The sequence below is a fragment of the Sapajus apella genome, unplaced genomic scaffold (genome assembly GCF_009761245.1).
Source record: "Sapajus apella isolate SASKATOON/1434 unplaced genomic scaffold, GSC_monkey_1.0 scaffold66, whole genome shotgun sequence".
In the NCBI taxonomy this organism is placed as follows: Eukaryota; Metazoa; Chordata; class Mammalia; order Primates; family Cebidae; genus Sapajus; species Sapajus apella.
In genome coordinates, this window is record NW_022437006.1 from 8,980,904 (window position 1) to 8,999,481 (window position 18,578).

Consider the following 18,578-nt stretch of genomic DNA (forward strand, 5'->3'; position numbering starts at 1 on the left):
AACAAAAATTATACCTTAAGGGCCTAAATAAGCAAGAACAAATCAAACCCAAAACTAGCAGAAGAAAAAAAACAATGAATATTGGAGCAAAAATAAATAAATTTGAGACCAAAGAAATAGTATGACAGGTTGATGAAATGAAAATTTGTTTATTTGAAAAGAGAATAAAATTTATTAACATTTATACCACAGATACAAAAGATCATCAGACACTATTGTGAACAGAAGATAGTTTTGCAACTTGGAACAGGGCACCTACCAAATTTAGGCTCCTTCTCTCCCACACAGACTGGGAGATAGAGGTACTATCTCCTTTGAGGTCTACATTCAAGGAGATGGCTCCCAGGTTCTTGAGAAATACATTTTTGTGTCATAAAACTGCCAAAGACCTATCTCATTTTCACAAGGATTTATACACTTTTCAAAGAGAGGAGCAAGTGCCTACAATTACAAATTTTCTTAAGAAAACTTGTTTACAATACCGATAATTGTCTTTTATTTTTTATTTTTCTTTGTCCTTATAATAACTATACAGGATATACCTATGTGTGTGTAAAATTATATGAAAACTATCTTTTGTATGCACTTATAGATATATATACAGTATATTAACTATGCATCAAATAAATTGATGGCAAAAACACTATGTCATAAATAATAGTACCAAAAAGGACTGTAAAAATATATCGAGCCTTGGTTATGTCTGCATAATCAGATTCTGTGTCATTTTTATCTTCTCCTTTCTACTTATGTGTAAGTAAAATGATTTTAGCACACATTCTGTTTTTAATTGAAAAAAAGAAAAAACAGCTTGTTTTTTAAAATATTGAAAAATATTTCCCAAAAATTATCTGCAAAAACTTCCCCATCTGTGAGAAAAGAAGATGCCAATTTTTAAAATAAAAATAATGTAAAGCATTCAACACACAGTTATTCATGATGCTTTGTTTTACAGTTTTCAGAACAGTTTATTATTCAGCAAGAGGAAGACCAGGGGGACTTTGCTGAACTCAAATTTCTGCAGTTTGAAGTGTTCATAATATTGGCAGAGGAGAAAAGCTGATTCATTGTTACCATGATGAGGATAAACAGTGAGATGCAGGGCCAATTGCTGAGTCCATGGGTACTATCAATGAATGATGAAAGCAACTAGTGGTACATACCAACCATGATTCAAGTTAACAGTCACTAAGCTGTTTTCAGAATCAGTATCAGTTCCCTCTTCTGAGGTATAGGACACTACTCTTTTTCCCCCTTAGGAACTCTTTTCTCACAGGAGAAATGGAATTATCTCTCTAACATATTAATATCTCAAGCATTTTAAGTAGACATACAGCTCCAGATATTTTCCAAAACTTTCTCGGTCTGCTAAGAAGTAAACTGCTATCTGGATTGTCCCACCAGCTCACCAAATAAATTGCAAAACATCCAAAACCAGAAAAAAAAACATTCAGGGCTCAGGATGACTATTCCACCAAAGAACAAAGCAGAGAAATCTGCTAAGATCTACTCTGCTAAGATCTCTGCCATCAAGATCAACTGAAACATCCCAGCTTGGAATTCCAGAAGCGTCAGGAGTGGAAAGCCCCAAAGAATAAAAAAACCTCAAAAGCACAGTGCAATGTGCAGGAATAAATACAAACCTGGAAGCCAGGCAAAACGAACATGAAATCCCTACTTAGCTATTTACTAGTTATATGACTCTGGGTAAGTTATTCCTACCCACCTGTTTCTTCATGTGGAAAATGAGGATATTAATCTACACATTAAAGGGTCACTGTGAAGAATGAAAAGATATGTAAAATTCCTGGCTCAAGGTAGGCTTTCAATAATTGACAGCTATATAATATTGCCACACTACCACTGTGACACAATGCGACAATGAGAAGACTTAATTTGGGTGAGAATTGGCCTATAAGATGTAATTTTTAGAGTTAGCTGACAGCAATCTCTCTTTTTTGTATTCCTTCATCATGTTTGTCTATATTATGCCTTGAAGCTACTGTACCCACTTTGTATTTTCAAGTTTATTATTTCCCACACTGGAGTTGAGCTTTTTCAAAAGAGCAACTGGCGAATTTGTGATGGATTAGTGTTTCATACTTCAGGCATGTTTGCCTATCTTATGATAAGAACAGATACCAGAGGGGAAAGTTGTTATTTCCTAAAACAGCTAAAAACATGTATATTGCCTGTATATCTGTTTTCACAACTAACATTCTATAAAAACTGTAAGCAGAAACATAATTTAATTAATTGATTTGTGAGATTTTTGCTTATATTTTTCACATGAAGCACAGAAACTGCTTTAAAGACCTACAGATAAGCATAGTAAATGGGTTAAAGAATAGATGCAAATGTTATTACACAGATTTTGTTTGAAAGAAAGGGCAAAGGTATTTACTTAGTCCAATTTAGAAAACAATCCTTCGTTCCTTCCTTCCTTTCCTTTTCTTCCATCTTTCTTCCTTCTTCCTTTTTTCCTTCCTATCTCCCTCCCTATCTCTTATTCGTGCCTTTCCTACCTCATTCCCTTCCTTTCTGGACAGTTCAGTGCTAAAACCACTAGGTGGGGCTGAGCAAGATGAGCTCCAGCCTGCCTTTCCATCTGCATGCTCCACTGCTCCCCTTGAACTCTTTGCTGCAGCTGAATTAAGCCACTTAGTTTTTCCACTTCTGTACCTCTGTTGACTCCTGTTCTTCTCCATAGCATGGGGACAATTCACGCCCAGCTTCCTTCCCTACCACTCCTGCTAATGTCTAAATCAGTTCCATCCACACTTCAAGGCATAACATCTCAAGGACTCCCACCACTCACAAAATAATATTTTCCTCCTCTGAACTTTCTCAGAACTTTCTCTGTATCTCTCTTATGGCTTATCACCTTCTCTGTTGCATTTTTATTATTTATGAATATATCTTATTATCTTTAGCAGACTGTAAATTCATTCAGAGTGGAAAGGAAAGAATCTACATCTGAAGAATCTTGTCATTCCCTGAAGTACATAGCACAGTGCCTATAATGCACTACCAGACATTTAATTAGGATTTTTCAGTGATGTATTAGGTCACAAAAAGGCAAAAAAATCATTGTAGGCAACAAGAAATAAGGATGGAGATTAATGCATTCACTGATTCATTTAACAATACTGACTTCCTGCTATGTGTCAGGTACAGTGAAAAAAAAGACTATAAAAGATTAAAACAGTGGGAGACAAAGAAAGATATAGTGAGTGTGGTGGTCACATGACTATATGGAGATTGCCAAAGGTCAGGCTGAAGGATAGAGATTTCAGACTAGAGATGATAAAAAGCCAGTATCATAATTTATAATTATATATAATTTACCATATTATTAATGACATTATTTATAGCAACATGTCAATTATTTACTATGTCCATATACATACATATGTAGTTTCATTTAACCATCCCAACATCCTCTGATGTTTGCAGATGAAGAAACAAGTTTAAAGAGATTAAGAAATTTGCTCAAGGTCAATACCAATGTTAGTAAGTTAATACTTGGTGCTGTTAATACAGGGCAGGGCTGGGATTCAAACTTAGGGCAGTGTGGTTCCAGAGCACTTAACCACTATGTTATAAACCCACAAGGTTCTTAGGTCGAGGAAAGACTGTGCTGAAAAGTGTGATTATAGGGAAAGTCCTATAACAGTGATCTACTGGATTGACTGGCTTTGGAAGGAACTAAGGAAGACATACTGTAAGTACTGCTCAGTGATTCCCTACATTTATCTCTCAAGCCAGGTTCTCAGAATTCTCCAGAGAATAACTGTAATCCAATTCTTTTGTAGATGACATGCAACATCAGCAATGCACAGGTGACCAGAAGGTACTTTTAAAATTTTTGTTTTCTTTTGTTTTTTAGATTTTTGGGGAACAGGTGGTACATAAGTAAGCTCTTTAGCAGTGATTTGTGAGAATTTGGTGCACCCACCACCCGAGCAGTATACACTTAACCCAATATGTGGTCTTTTATCCCTCATCCCTCTTCCACCCTTTTCCCTGAGTCCCCAAAGTCCACTGTACCATTATTTTTTTTTATACTTTAAGTTCTGGGTACATGTGCAGATCATGCAGGCATGTTACATAGGTATACACGTGCAATAGTGGTGGTTTGCTGCATCCATCACATTGTATCATTCTTATGCCTTTGCATCCTCATAGCTTAGCTCTCATTTATGAGTGAGAACATATGATGTTTGCTTTTCCGTTCCTGAGTTACTTCACTTAGAATAATAGTCTCCAGTTCCATCCAGGTTGCTGTGAATGTGGTTAATTCATTCTTTTTTATGGCTGAGTAGTATTCCATCATATATATACCACAATTTCTTTATCCACTTGTTGATTGATGGGCATTTGGGCTGGTTTCATATTTTTGCAATTGCGAATTATGCTGCTATAAACATGCATGTGCAGGTATCTTTTTTGTTTGATTACTTCTTTTCCTCCGGGTAGATACCCAGTAGTAGAATTGCTGCATCAAATGTAGTTCTACTTTTAGTTCTTTCAGAAATGTGGCCATAATGTCTCAATACAAAGGCTTGAAAAGGTAGAAGAGCTTTGAAATTTTTAACCATAATATTTCTGTGGCTTTTTACAAGAATTAAAGTTTGAAAAAAATACGAAACTTTTTTTGGTAATCTCCACAAGAATGAGGTGGGAGAAAGGAATTTGTATAAAAATCCTTAAGCAGAAAATCTTCAAGAATTATACTCTAGAAATTCATGTCTGTTATTCGCTCTGTACAGCCCTCCTTCCCAAGAAAGGACTGAGGTTGTGCCAGGAATATTTTACTATAAAACATTATGATGCCAATGTGGCTTACACATCCAGACAACATCTGGCACACCCAGCAAAGAAAACTTAAATTACTGGAGTTCTGCTAAAGATGTAAGATATGTAAGCTTGGATCTTTTATACATAAATTATAATGTCTTTTACTGATGATGAACTCATTTGGAGATAGAAACATATAATTCCATATCTTTTTCATTAAATGCTCCAAACATTAGGAAGAAGACAAAAAAAAAACTATATTTCTCCTGACAGTCGAATCCTCATAATCATTATTAAATTTCTACTTTATCGTGTGACTTCAAAATATATCTGAAAGCTAGTTTTACTCTATTATTATATATGATCTTATAATAATTTATATAGCTCTTTACATGATAGAAACATTTTTTGAAATGTTTAAATGTATGATACTTCTATGAAGTAGCTGTTTAAATCTAGATTTACCTAACAATTCTTTAAGAAATATTTATAAGATGCTAAAAGAATACTACATTTGTTCAGGAGGAATAAAGTTTATTTACTCATATCCTCTTTAAATTAGTGTTTCTTTTTGACCATATCTTATAGTTGTAGTCACTGTGTTGAGGTTTTAAAACTTAACGATCTTCAAGTATTAACTTTAAATCTATCATACACTCATTGTACTAGGAAAATAGGCCATAAACACATGGTTGCAGTTTTTCTAATCTACCACTGTGAAGATTCCTTGATCCCTTAGGAATGGTATATTAACCAAGAAAGCTTAGTCATAAATTTCCTTGCAAATTTCATTATAATACAGACACTGTTTTAAAAAAAAATAATGATTCTAACAAAAAGATCTCTAGGTCATAGTACAAATGGTCCACATTTTTCAGGATGATAACATCCCATTGCTTCAAAAGCACAGAGATATTATTTCATCTAGATTTTCCCTTCCTTTTTCAGTCACTATTTATGCTACCCACAAAATATTTCTCATTAAACTTGTAGGCATCTATGAAGATGCCCTGCTGGGCCTGCTTGAAGTTACATCTGAACATGCGAAATGCTTTGGCCAGTGAAATGTGAGCATAAATGCCAAGCAGAAGTTTCAAGAGCCAGTGCATTATAATAAAAAGTGCCCAGCTCTCCTTTCCTCTGCCAGAGTGGTTGGCAACTTCCAGGTGAATTTGCTTGTTCAGATTGAGTCCTAGAGGATGCAGCAGAGTACATACCACAAATTGCCCACAATGAGCATGTCAACAAGAAGTAAATATGATAGTTTTGAGCCACTGAGGTTTGAGGTTGTTTATTAGTTACCACAGCATAGTCAAGCCTATCATGACAAGTACACCCACCATATCACCCAAGATGACTGTGTTAGTCTTTTAAAGTTTGCAAAGAATAGAGATATAAACACTGGTTACTTAGCTAATGAGTGTTTATTGCAATGGTATATATAGATGGAATTAAGAGTTAGAGAAAACAGAACTGATAGCTGCAGAACCAAGCCTTATGGATACAGGATACAAGGCAGCACTTGTTTTCCTTATGGTCCTCTCAGCACAAATCACCTGTTGATTGATAGTCATGTGTTCTCACATTAGAAGAAATCATTTACCCTCCATCTCTCTCCTTCTGCCATCCTGCAACAATGCTGATTTATAAGGCTTCTGTAACAATGACTATGGGTCTACTATTGCACAACTCTTAAGGAAATTCCCAACTGCTTGGTTTAGTTCTCTCATAGAGTGCTCCTGATCACATGCAAGAAGTGTGAGCCCCCAAGTTCTGGAAGCCTAACAGTGTCCAAGATTGTTGAACCTTGATTTGACCTAAAACCAAGGTCAGTGAGGGGCTTACAACTCAAGCTTGGCTGCAGTCTCCTCCACTTTAGGGTCTGTTCCTTGTGATCTTTCTTTCCCTTCTCAGTTGGAGCAATCTACTCCCTCCATGTGTTCCTCTCTCCTTCCAGTCCCCTCTTGCACACTTTTTCCCCTCTCCCTTTCTGCAGACTTAAACTTTCAAAGTAGGAAGAAAATTGATCTTTGTGGAAGCACTGAAGACTTTGGTCTCAAATTTGGTGACCAGTTACTTAAATCTTTGCTTGTAATGTGGGGTTTGGTACCTTCAAAACCCCAGAAAAGAAGGGCTAGAACTCATATATGTTGAGATATAATGCTTGCATGTAAATTTTCTAAGGATAAGGATCTGATTGGGCATGCACTAAGCAGTAGGTAACTATAGGGGCACTCAGTATGATGTGATTATAGCAAATAAATTATACCATGATTTTAAGCCATGTTATTGTTTATGGATGCCTGATTCCAGGTCAGTCATTGATCCTTGGACTTATGCTTAAATTCAGAGTGTCAGAGTCACATAGCATGAAGTAGAATATTCTATGTATAAAAGGCTAGCTGCAGCCACTGTCAAAAAAGGCAGCTTGTCTCAGAAGAGGCCTGTAGATAAGCTAGCCAGCCCACACTGGGTTCAGTTCACTGTAGTCACATGAAACCTCATTTTAAAAGGTAGTTATTTAATCTCTATATTTGATTGGCAGAGAGTCCTCCAACTCGTTAGAGTGGGAAAGTCCCCAATTTGCAATGGCTGTTGAATGGCAAGGGTGAACTCTTTATACCCCACCAAGGGCCAAAAAGGCGAGAGATAAAATATCCAAGCAAATAGAAAATTTAAAGTGATACAATGCATAAGCTTGATATGTTTACAGGCTTTGTGCAGTTTGCAAAGTATATCTATATAATTTTTCACAAAAAAAATAGCCGATCCATGATTTGAGATTTTCCTTGTTTAGTTATTGTTAGTTTTATGAGTCTCTTTTCCTCTGTAAAGTGAAACTAATTGCAGGATCTAGATTTCATAATTGCTGTGAAAGTTAAATGAAATAATGTGAAAAAATTTCATGAACTCCATTGCATTGTACAGTAATAGAATTTTGTAAAATTTTATCAAATTCAATTATTATTTGTATCAATAATCACATATTAAGGACTTTTTATGTGCCAGAGAATATGCTATGTGCTAGAAATACAAATATAAATAACACATAGTCCCTACTCTCAAAGAGCTTAAAATTTCACGAGTGGGACAAAAATGGAGAAAATGATTTCAGTAAAATATGGTAGATTGTGATAAAGGCATACTTAAAACCTGAGGGTGCACAGAAGAAGCTATTTGTTCAATCATGAGGTATATAAAAATAGCCTGGAGAAAATTATGTCTTAAAGAATGAGAGACAATCTTGAAGAATGTAGAGTTGAAAATCTCTAGTTTTTAATTTACCACTTCACAGAGAAATTAAGCATTAGTTTGTTCTGTTAATATGTAAGCTATTTCTATCTTGCTAGCTCCCATACTGGAGTGAAAACATCTTTAGGAAGGGACAATGTCTTATTTACTTCGTATGCCCCTGAGTCTACTTGAATGTTTTAACGGATTGAACTCAATCAAGTACTCTGAACATAAATGAAGATACAGGTAACTACACATAACTATATATATATAATTACAAAGATTTTATTGTCACATAACGTCATAGAATTATAGAATTTAGATCTGGAACTGGAATTGATTTTGGAGGACATTTAATCCACATTGCAAATATGATGTAGAAGAAACTAAGTTTCAAAAAAAGCCATACAAGTGATTAATGGCTGTATCTGAAAGCTAGGATTCTTATTATTTTAAACTATTATGTAGTATAGCCATAGTTTTGTGTGCTCATATAGATATGCTTATATAGAAATGTATATGCAAATATGTATGTGCAAGCATATGGAAGACATACATGCATAGACACATTGAATTCATGGGAATGTAAGCATTCCTGCTTGAGGATCCCCTGAAGCATAAATATCTAAACATTTCATTATGAGGTGAGAAAAGAGATCCAGATCTTAAGCCCCTCAGTTGCCAATTGCAAAACTGCCTTTTGTTCTTAATTTTAAGGAATTTTGAAGTTACTCTAGCCTGGAACTCCTTATCTTGTGTTACAAAGAACGCTAATAAATTACAGGTGTCTAGGTCAATATCAAGGAAAGCACTTCTGACAGAAGTAACATTCTAAATGGTTCTTAGGTATTTGGAGTTCTGTAACCTGGTTTCTTGCCACTGTAAGTAGTGTTGAAATGGGATGCCGATTGATATTTTCAATGAGAGACACTAATGGTCATGGCAAAAGTTCCAGACACCTGAACACTGGCTTCACCCAATCTGCCCCTTCTCATCAGGTTTCTTGGGAAAATATTAAGCACTGGGACCAAAACTAGGTAATGGGACACACTATTTTTTAATAAAATGTTATTTTCTTAGGGCAGCTTTAGGTTCATGGCAAAATTAAAGGGAGGGAATAAAGATTTCCCATCTATCCCCTGCCCCACACATGCACAGCCTCTGTCAGTATCAACATCCCCCAACGGAGCAGTACATTGACACATCATTATCACCAAAGTCCACTGTTTACATCAGGGCTTGCTCTTGGTCTTGTGCTTTCTATAAGTTTAGACAAATGTGTAGTGACATGTCTATCATTATAATACCATGCAGATTATTTTCACTGTCCTAAAAATCCTCTGTGCTCTGTAGACACTAGTTTTATTGTTGTTGTTTTGTTTTGTTCCTTTGTTAATTTTTATTTTAGATTCAGGGGCACATATGCAGGTTTGTTACAAAGGTATATTGCATTATGCTGAAGTTTGGAGTATAATTGAACCCACATCCAGGTCATCCAAACAGATAGTTTTTCAGCTCTTGCCATCCCACCCTCTAATAGTCCCCAGTGTCTGTTTTTGCCATCTTCATGTCCATGCGCACCCAATGTTTACCGCCCACTTACAAGTTAGAACATGAAGTATTTGGTTTTCTGTTTCTGCATTAGTTTGCTTAGGATAATGGCCTCCAGGTGCATTCGTGTTGCTGTGAAATAAATGATTTCATTCTTTTTATAACTGCATAGGATTTTATGGTGTATGCATGTATATATCACACTTTCTTTATCCAATGCACTGTTGATGGGTACCTGGGCTGACCCCATGTTTTTCCCACTGTGAATAGCATTGCAATGAACATACAAGTGCATGTGTATTTTTGGTAGAAGGATGTATTTTCCTTTGAGTATATACGCAATAATGGGATTGCGAGGTGGAAAGGTAGTTCTATTTTAAGTTCTTTGGGAAATCTCTACTCTGGTCTCCCCAGGGAAACACTGTTTTTAACAAGGGATTTAAAACCACACTCTAACCTGAAGCTCCAGCGTGCTTGCCTGGACTGTGTAGAAGACTGCCTGAGTGAGGAGGGTCTGAGAGGCCTCAAACTAAATAAAGCTGAAACCCCTACTTCACCTTCTTCCCTCTGAAGCAGAAACATTAATCTCAGATCTTTCTACTTCAAAGCAAGGAAAAGCTGATCCAGAGAACTTTGCTGGCAAGTAGAGAGAACTAGTAAGCTAGAAAGAGAAGTCCTACTTAATGCATAGAGAAGAGCAGGCTTAGTCTACCCACCCTACTCAGATATTCTGAGCTACTCACATTCTCTTATGTTAGCGAAGTGAGACAGAGTCTAAGATTTCAGAGGCAGGCCGAAGAAAGAAAGTGTATCAAGCCATTCTGGTATTGCTATAAAGGAATACCTGTGACTGGGTAATATATAAAGAAAAGAGGTTTAATTGGCTCATGGTTCTGCAAGTTTTAGAGGAAGCATGGTGCTGACATTTGGTCAGCTTCTGGGGAAACTTCAGGAAGCGTCCAATTATGGCAGAAGGCAAAGGGAGAGCAGGCACATCACATGGTGAAAGCAGGAGCAATAGTGAGAGGGAGAGGTGCCACACACGTTTATATAACACAATCAGATCTCACGAGAGCTGACTATCATGAGAAGAGTTACAAGAAAATGCTGCTAACTCATTCATGATAAATCCACTCCATGATCCAGTCACCTCCCATCAGGACCCGCCTCCAACACTGGAGATTACATTTCAACATGAAACTTGGGCAGGGTAAATATCCAAACCACCCCCAGTGAGAGGCAGCTCCCCAACTATACACCAAATTTCCAGCCCCATGGGAGAAAGTGGAACAGCTTAGGGATGTGGTCTGGGTTCTTTCACTCTAGCTTCAAAAAAGCAAGAAAGTCAAAAGGGCCACTTTCATTTACTGCTTTACCTCAACGCAGTGAGGTTTCTACCTATCAGCAAAAACAGCAATAAAATTACCTCAGACATGCCCATCAGCCTTCCCCAAAAGTGACTGAGCCATTGTAGGTTGGGATATCTGAGCTCTTCTTGACCTACAAGGGAGTCTTTAAGGGATTCAGTGGAAAAATTCCAAACAACGAACTTTGAAATGGTGGAACTTTTATGTACGAAAGTACACAGACAAGGGAATCATGTCATATTCTCAAGACAGACAAGTGAAGTGAGTAAATCAAGCAACTAATCTTTTTTCTATCTTATATCATAACCAGAATATCTATTTGTGCCTGTACCCTTTCTCTGAGTATATTAAACACAGGTTCTCTGCATTTGAAATACTAGCCTTTTCATTTTTATGGCTCTTCATATATTTTTTATATACATTACCCATCTCACCTTCTTACTTTGATATGCATACTGTTGAATCATTAAGGTATCCTCTGTGGTTGCATTTGTATTACTTACTGTTTTGGTGTTATGGAGGTGAATGAACTTTGTTTTGCTGCTTTTCTGCTTTTCAATGATGATTTTATCTTTCTAAATTCATAATACACATATTCATACAGAAAACCTACTTATAAAATGACAATTTTAGTTAAAATCATAATGATAAAATAACCACAATGTTCTTAAAACCATTGTTCTTTACTTAACCTAAGAAATTTATATTTTTAAAACAGCTTTATTGAGGATTTGAGATTTTTTTAATTGCAGTAAGAACACTTAACTTGAGATCTACCATCTTTTGACATACAATAAGCTGCACAAATTTAAAGTATACAACCTAATAAGTTTTAAGACATATGTCAACACAATTGAGATAGTAAAATTATCTCCATCCCCCAAAATTTCCTTGCATTCCTTTATAATCCATTTTGCCAATCTCCCTGACTCAATCTCCTAATAACCATTGTTTTGCTTTCACCATGAAACATGAGTTTCATTTTATAAATCAAAACATATAGTATATATTTTGGAGGGCTGATTTCTTTCATGCAGCAAAATTATTTTGAGAGTCATCTATGTTATAGAAAATCAATAGCTCATTCCTTTTCAATGTTGAGTATTATTCCATAGCACAGATATCATCGTTTCATCTGTTCATTTGCTGAACATTTCATTTCTCCTCAGTAAATACCTAGGAGTAGAATGGTTGAATTATAAAGGTAAGTGTATGTATGCCAGTATCTTATTGTAGCTTTAACTTGCATTTCCTTAATAAAGAATGATGGCAAGCATTTTTTATGTGCTTATTTTCCACATATATATATCTTCTTTGGTGAAGGGTCTGTAGTTTAAGTCTTTTAAAAATTTTTCCTTTAATTAGGTTATTTATGTTCTTGAGGTTTGAGAGTTATTTATATATTCTAAACACAAGTACTTTATCAGATATGTGCTTTGCAATTATTTTCTTAGTCTGTGGTTTGCCTTCTTATTCTCTTACAGGGCCTTTTGAGGAGTAAAAATCTTTGTTTTGATGAAGCCAATTTATCTTTTTTTTTTTTTTAATGGATTGTGCTTTTGATATACATAAGAAAGTTTTGCCTAACCCAAGGTCACGAAAATTTCCTCCTATGCTTTCTTTGAATGTTTCACATTTAAGGTTTAACATTTAGGTCTGTGATGCATTTTGAGTTATTTTGAATACTATACATAAAATGGATTGAAGCTAATTTTTGTGGATTTTTAATTATTCGGGCATAATTTATTGAAAATACTATATTTTCTACATTTAATTGCCTTTGCATCTTTGTAAAAAAGAAAGTTGTACATATATGTGTGAGTCTATTCCTGAACTTTATTATTTTCCATTGATCTGCATTTTTATCTTCATTCCAATTCCACATTTTCTTGATTGCTCTGGTTATACAAGTCTTAAAATTAGCTAGTGTTTGTCTTCCAATTGTGTTCTATTTCAGAACTGTTTTTGCCTTTTTAGGTTCTTCACATTTTTATATAAACTTTAGAAACAGTTTGTCCATTTTTATATAAAAACCTGCTGGTATTTTGATTGAGATTGCATTGAATCTAAAAATCAATTTGGGTTTAATTAACATCTTCTGACCATGAATTCAGTATATCTTTCCATTAATTGACATGTTATTTAAATTACTTCAGTAATATTTTGTTATTTTCTTGGTACATGTCTTTCACATATTTTATCAGATTCATCTCTAAGTATTTAGTAGTTTTAGATGCTATTGTACATAGTATTTTTAACTTTAATTTCTGTTTGAGGCTAGCATATAGAAATACAATCAATTTTTGTATATTGATTTGTATCCTGAAACTTCAGTAAAGTAACTTATTCATTCAAACAGATATTTTTACCTTTAATAAAATTTTCTACATAGACGATCATACCTTCTGCAAGCAAGACAGTTTTACTTCTTTCTTTTCAATCTGTCCCCCTTTGTTTTTCTTGTTATATCGAATAAGCTAAAACTTTAAGTATAATGTTGAATAAAAGTGCTGAGGGGCTGGGCACAGTGGCTCATGTCTGTAATCCCAGCACTTTGGGAGGCCAAGGTGGGCAGATCACAAGGTCAGGAGTTCGAGACCAGCCTGACCAACATGGTGAAGCCCTGTCTCTACTAAAATACAAAAATCAGCTGGGCTTCGTGGTGTGCTCCTGTAATCCCAGCTACTCAGGAGGCTGAGGCAGGAGAATCGCTTGAACCTGGCAGACGGAAGTTGCAGTGAGCCGTGATGGTACCATTGCACTCCAGCCTGGGCAACAGAGCAAGAGTCTGTCTCAAAAAAAAAAAAAAATGTGGTGGCTGGACATCTTTGTCTTGTTCCTAATCTTAGAGAAAAAGCACTTAGTCTTTCTCCATTAAATGTGACGCTAACTGTATTTTTTCATAGATGCTCTTTATTAGATTGAGGAAGTCTTCTATTTCCATTTTGCTGAAAGTTTTCTTTCCTAAGTTTTTGTGAAATCCTTTTTATATGTCTATGAGGGAGATCTTCTTTGAAGTTTTTAATGTAGTGAATTACAATGACTGATTTTATTTGCAAATATTAAATCATACTTATGTTCTTGGGATAAACCCTAGTTGGCCATGATATGTCTTTACATATTGTTGGATTCCATTTGCTACAGAATTTTAGAATTTGTACATCTTTGTTCATAAAGAATATTTGTCTGTTGATTTCTTTTCTTGTAATGTATTTATTAGTCCTGGCATCAGCATAATGCTGGCCTCATGAAACGATGTGGCAAGATTTCTTCAATTTTCTAGAAGATTTTGCATAGAATGCTATTAGTTCTTTAAATATTTAGTAGAATTCACCAATGAAACTAACTGGACCTCAAAAAGGTTCTTCATGAGAAAGTTTCCAGATACATATTCAATTGCTTTGATAGATATAGAACTGTTTAGGTTATTTGTTTCTTCTTGTGTCAAGTTGGGTACTTTCTTTTTTTTCTTGAGATGGAGTCTTGCTCTGTCACCCAGGCTGGAGTGCAGTGGCATGATCTCGACTCACTGCAACCACACCTCCCAGATTCAAGCAATTCTCCTGCCTCAGCCTCCCAAGTAGCTGAGACTACAGGCACATGCCACCACACCCAGCAAATTTTTTATTTTTAGTAGAGACAGGGTTTCACCATGTTGGCCAGGCTGGTCTTGAACTCCTGACCTCAGGTGATCCACCTGCATCGGCCTCCCAACATGCTGGGATTATAGGCATGAGCCACCATGCCCAGCCAACTAGGTACTTTTTGTCATTAATTTCCCCATTTTACCTAAGTTTTTTAATCATTATGATAATGTTTATATTTCTTTTTCTTTTAATATCTGTATAATCTGCAGTATATCTGTATAATCTCTCATAATATTTGTCATTTGTGTCTCCTCTCTTTTGTCTTCATTGGTCTGACTAGAAATGCATGAATTCTATTGACCTTTCTAACGAACCGCCTTTTTGCTTTTAATTTTTTCTATTTTTCCCATTTTCCATTTAATTTTAAAATGTCTGTTCTAGTCTTATTTCTTCTCTTCTATTTATTTTGGGTTATTTTGCTTATCTTTTTCTAATTTTTTTAGGTAGGAGCTGAGTTCATTGACTTGAGACCTTTCTTCTCTAATATAGACATTTAGTGCAATAAATCCCCCGTTAAGTACTGATTCTGCAACATCTCACAAAACTAGATATGCTATGTTTTATTTTATTTTATTTAAATTACTTTGTAATTTTCTTTAATTTCTTTGGCTAGTGGACTATGTAAGCATGTGTCATATATTTCCAAGTATTTGTAGATTTTTCAGAGATTTTTATGTATTAGTTTCTAATTTAACTCTATTGTGTTCAGAGAACATACTTTAAAGGAATTGAATCTTTTTAAACTTTGAGAATTGTTTTATAGTTCAGAATATAATATAGTTTTGTTAATGTTCTATATGTACTTGAAAAGAATGTGTTGCTACTAAAGTGTTCTATTAATGTTAAATAAGTTAAGCTAGTTGATATTATTGTTCAACAATCTACATGCTTAAAGTTTTGAAGAGTAACTATCCAACTCTTCAAGCTTTCTGAAATTGCTGTAATATGGCAGTAAAGAGGATGTGCTTATCTTTTGCCTATATTTCAATATGATGTGGTCTAGTCCTACTTCAGAAATTAGAATAACCTATTTCTAAATTTTAACAACTTCAGCGCTTTAAGAAATAAATATAAAGTCAGAATACATCAGCTAATAGTCATCATTTTAAGGAAATTTGGGAAATTTCTAAAGAATTGGAATCAGCAACAAGCCAGGGCTTTTAGTAACACAGTTCCTGGCTGTTCAGTGTGAAGCAGTGTATCTTGTACTCAAAAGGCAGCCTTTATAAGTGGATAGCAACCCTAGTTTTCTGCCAAGCTAAGAACTCTATTCTTCTGCCCTCCCTATCTATTCTCTGTTCTTTAAATTTTTTTTTAAGAGAGGTAGGGTCTTTCTCTGTTGCCCAGTCTGGAGGGCAGTGGGGCTATCATGGCTCATTGCAGCTTTGAACTCTTGGCTCAAATGATCCTCCCACTTCAGCCCCACAAGTGGCTGGGACTACAGGTGTGAGCCACTGCACCTGGTCTTTAAATTCTTTAATAATGAGTAAACCATTTTTAATTTTTCATAGAAATGGCACTGGGGCAAGGGCATGGTCTCCCTAAGTTACCCAGGCAAGGCTTGAACTCCTGGCCTCAAGCAATCCTCCAACCTCGGCCTCCCAACATGATGGGATTACAGGCATGAGCTACTCACTGCACCTGGCCTTTAAATTATTTAATAATGAGTAAACCACTCCTTATTTTCTTTCTTTATTACTCACTGTTTCTGCTTACACATTTCTTCTTTTATTATTATTATTATTATTTATTATACTTTTAAGTTCTGGGATACATGTGCAGAACGTGCAGGTTTGTTACACAGGTATACATGTGCCATGGTGGTTTGCTGCACCCATAAACCCATCATCTACATCAGATATTTCTCCTAATTCTATCCCTCCCCTAGCTCCCCCCTCCCCTGACAAGCCCCAGTGTATAATGTTCCCCTCCCTGTGTCCATATGTTCTTATTGTTCAGCTCCCACTTATGAGTGAGAACATGCAGTGTTTGGTTTTCTGTTTCTATGTTAGTTTGCTGTGAATGATGGTTTCCAACTTCTTCCATGTCCCGACAAAGGACATGAACACATCCTTTTTTATGGCTGCATAGTATTCCATGGCATATATGTGCCACATTTTCTTTATCCATTCTATCATTAATGGACATTGAGTTGGTTCCATGTATTTGCTATTGTGAATAGTGCTGCAATAAACATATATGTGCATGTGACTTTATAGTAGAATGATTTATAATCCTTTGGATATATATACCCAGTAATGGGATTGCTGGGTCAAGTGGTATTTCTGGTTCTAGATCCTTGAGCAATTGCCACACTGTCTTCCACAATGGGTAAACTAATTTACACTCCCACCAACAGTGTAAAAGAGTTTCTATTTCTCCACATCCTCTCCAGCATCTGTTGTTTATTGATTTTTCAATGATCACCATTCTAACTGGTGTGAGATGGTACCTCATTGTGGTTCTTATTTGCATTTCTCTAATGACCAGTGATGATGAACTTATTTTCATATGTTTTTTGGCCACATAAATATCTTCTTTTGAGAGGTGTCTGTTCATATTCTTCACCCACTTTTTGATGGGACTGTGAGAGAAAATTTTTGCAATCTATCCATCTGACAAAAGGCTAATACCCAGAATCTACAAGGAATTTAAATAAATTTACAAGAAAAAAAAAGTCTTCTATTTTTCTGCTTTCTTCTTTCTACTTTCTCATGGAGCATCACTTTACTTCTGGGCCACTGTATCACTTGTATTGCTCTCTGTCCCTCTCATTCAGACACTTGCAGAGAGGTTCTCTGACTGGCTTGTTTCTCACTAAACAAGTCAGATCATTCCTCTTGCATAGATGTCTCATCCTTGGTCATGATATATGTCATTGACTTTAAAAAATAATTTTATTTGTTAGCCATCCTTTTTCGTGGTTAAGTATTATTAAATACCTACTGCAAGTATGAAATTTCATCAACATATTAGCAGAAAAGAGTGATAAGCTTTCATAGTTTAATGTATTTTAATTTATTTTTAATCTATAAAAAGATTATAGATAATTACCTCAAAACAAGTATTAAGATGTTTTATAATGCAAATTTAAAATACAAATTGAGAATATTGGACATTATCAATAAAAACCTGTTGAAATAATTCTTTAGTGCAAATATCACTTAACCATGCCATTTTTACTTGCTTTTCAGAATAAATCTCAAGATTATTTAGAGGAATACAAAATCATCCAATACAGCAAAATTCACAATGTCAGGTAATTCAAACAAAGATTACCAGGGATACAGTAAAACCAGAAAACATGAACCAACATGAAAATAATCAGCCTCAACAGACTTTTTGTGTAGGAATTAACAAGCTGACTCTAAAATTCACATGGAAATTTCAAGGACCTACAATGGCCAAAATTATTCTCAAATAGAAGAAAAACTTGAAGGTCTAACAGTACCAGATTTCAATAATTATTATAAAGCTACAGTAATCAGCATGTTACTGGTATAAATATAGACAAATTAGTGGAACAGAATAGAATAGTCTAGAAAAATATTCACAAACCTATGGACAACTAATTTTTATAAAGATACAAAAGATAATATTTCTAGGAAGCCTCCAATGTGCTTGGGTCTGCAGTGATCCTATGCATTCCTTCAGTGCTTGCTAGAACAGTTTTGAAACAGTTTGAGGCCTTGCCCTGCTCCATCCAGAGCAAGGTTACAGAAATGTCAGACAATGAAAAAGAAGAAGAAGAAGAAAAGATAATGTTTCAACAAATAGTACTGAAAGAACGGAATATCCATATTTTTAAATGAATTTGCATCCGTGCTTCTCATCATATGTAAGAATTCACTTGGAGCAAATCACAAACCTAAACTATAAAACTTCATAAAAATAAGAGAAAATCTTTTTGACCTTGGATTAGGCTAAAGATTATTAGATATGATGCCAAAAGAATAATCTATAAAAGAGCAAATGGATA

General features: G+C 35.2%; 1 non-coding gene across 1 annotated transcript; it reads left to right on the forward strand.

Annotated features, from left to right (window-relative positions):
* Nucleotides 1–18,201: 18,201 nt before the first annotated feature.
* Nucleotides 18,202–18,334, forward strand: LOC116530442. The gene has a single exon (XR_004260001.1). It is a non-coding gene; the product is annotated as a small nucleolar RNA SNORA9 (small nucleolar RNA).
* The last annotated feature ends 244 nt before the right edge of the window (nt 18,335–18,578 follow it).